Raw genomic sequence first — 2,500 nt, 5'->3', positions numbered from 1 at the left:
TTACATAAACTCTTTAAGAATGATTTATTAGTTTACAAGCAACAAGTTTACGAACATTTGTCTTACTTATGAGGAAAACGAAAAAGTATGATCCCGCGGGAAAATGTCCAATGCACGGCGGTCGGTTAAACAACAAAGAAAAAGCGGGAAAGGATAGATTGCATACGGAGTGGATGTTTTACTTGTGAGAAGAATATTCTTTTCTTTTCTTTCTTTTCTTGGCTTACTTAGTTTTTCATTGCGTGTTTTCCTTCTCTTTATACCTTATCTCTGTCTCTTCCCTCTCTCTTTTCTCTCTTCTCTTCTCTTCTCTCCTCTCTTCTCTTCTCTCGTTCTTCTCTTTTCTTCTTCTCTCTTCTTTCTTCTCTTCTCTCTTCTCTTCTCTCTTCTCTTCTTTCTTCTCTTCTCTTCTCTCTTCTCCTCTCTTTTTCTTCTCTTTTCTTCTTCTCTTTTTCTTCTCTTTTCTTCTTCTCTCTTCTCTTCTCTTACTTCTCTTCCCTTCCCTTCACTTCTTTTCTCTCCTCTCTCTCTATCTTTACATGTGTATGTGTGTGTATAAAAGAAATAGAAAAGAAAGTAAAGAGGAGGAGGCAGAAGGAGACGAGCAGACAGACAAATAGACAGACAGACAGAGACAGAAAGCGAAAGTGAGAATAAGCGAGATCTCTGATTCATTTATTTCTGCCCGTGTCCCGGTGTAATCACAAATCGCTTTCACATTTGCTCTCTGTTTCGGATCTTCCCAAGAGAAAGTTAAAGGGTTATTGTCAATATTTCGATAAAGTACATTCGCGATCTAAATTCCCGCCAAATGTGTTGTATTTCCTTTTTTTTCCAATACGCAATCATGCAAATTGAAGATGTACAGGGACGGCATGAATTCGAATAACTATGTTCCGAATCAGTGTTCGAAATTATGAAGCAATGGCGTTGATTTGTTTATATAAGTGCGTGTGTGTAGATTGGTAGATTGATATAAATGTTATTATTATCAAATGTAGATAGGCAGATAGACAGAGATAAACGCATATCGTGTAGAGAAGGATAGGGGAAGGAATAGAGGAAGAGAAAGAGAGAAAGAGAGGGGGAAAGGGAAAGAGATAGAGTTGGTAGAGGAGACAAACAGATGGACAGATCATAGAATGAAAGAGTAGTTGCAGAAAAGAAAGAAGTGGCATACTAAAAAATGTGAAGTAATAAATGCAATAATGAAAACTAAAAATTCTGAATGAATTACACAGAATATATAAATGAAGACTGTAGAATGTATACCTCTGAGAGGTATTCATGAATAAAATTGGTAGCAATTTGTATGGAAATTAGATGTTAAAGTATACGTGATGAGTTATGAAATTCGGGAGAAAAACTTCAATTACTTTTACGCTGTTCTTTCAAGTGCTGTTGTAAATATTTGAATAAGGAGCAATGATTCTAGAAAGCACTTGATATTGCAAAATATTGGAAAACTCCAAAACGCATATATATTTGTTTGTACGTAAAAACCAGCTCTTTGTATGTCTGTATGTCAACGAACATACAAATACACAGACATAAGTGTGTGCGTGTGTCTGAGTGTGTGTGTGTGTGCGTGTGTGTGTAGATATAGCTTTATATGAGTGTTTTCCCCTCCTAGCCTAGGAGCACATATTTCTTCCCGACAATCCACAAATATTTCGTGGATTTTCGGGATAAACTTTTCTCTTTATCACTCTGTATTAGGTTGGAGAAAATACCCAGAGGGGGTGATTTCCGGCTCTTTTCTTTTTCTCTTATTATTATTACCATTCCATAACCCTCCAATGCTGACGTCAGAGAGAGAGAGGGAGAGAGGCAGACAGAGAGAGAGAGAGAGAGAGAGAGAGAGAGGGAGAGAGGCAGACAGAGAGAGAGAGAGAGAGAGAGAGAAATCTTTGTCTCGATCAACAGTTTTTTATGATAATTTCGGAGAATTCTCGTTGTTTATTGTTCGTCAAATCTTGACTACTGAAAAAATTCTTGGAACGGAAACTGAATACGATAATGCTTTTATTAATGGGGGATGAAATTCCTCAGCGATGACAAATTAACCTAAATAAATAGAATAAGTAAATGAAACACTGAAGACCATTAGTCAGGCACAAAACAAAACAAAAATAGATTTAGCTCGATAGCATTACCTAATATTTCCCTGGGTCTAAAGCCATGGGAATCGAGACCCACAGCAGTTATACGAGAGAAGTTGCCAAAGTTTCCATAGAACTTATAGGCTTGTAGATTTACCACGAGGAAAAGGTCCAAGATTATCTGCATCGCGAAAGGTCGAGAAGGTTTGCCGTCCATACGAGGTAAATGCAAATTTGATCTTAATCTCCAAAAGGGTTTCTTACGTTAGGAATAGCCTGGCCTTATCTCTCATGCAAGGATTGTGAAGATTACGTCTGGCCATGATAATGAGGTGAGTCCACGTTATATCTGGTCTGTATGAGATAATTTTGATTTAAGGGAATGACTGATAAAAATG

General features: G+C 37.2%; 1 protein-coding gene across 1 annotated transcript in view; it reads left to right on the top strand.

The window, feature by feature from the left end:
- Nucleotides 1–2,500, top strand: part of LOC113808319 (endoplasmic reticulum aminopeptidase 1) — a gene marked incomplete in the record, with an annotated part of 119,389 nt that overhangs the window by 44,442 nt on the left and 72,447 nt on the right.

The sequence above is a fragment of the Penaeus vannamei genome, chromosome 14 (assembly GCF_042767895.1).
Source record: "Penaeus vannamei isolate JL-2024 chromosome 14, ASM4276789v1, whole genome shotgun sequence".
Lineage (NCBI taxonomy): Eukaryota > Metazoa > Arthropoda > Malacostraca > Decapoda > Penaeidae > Penaeus > Penaeus vannamei.
The sequence above is the reverse complement of the archived record's forward strand: the minus strand, read 5'-3'. Positions and strand labels throughout refer to the sequence as shown.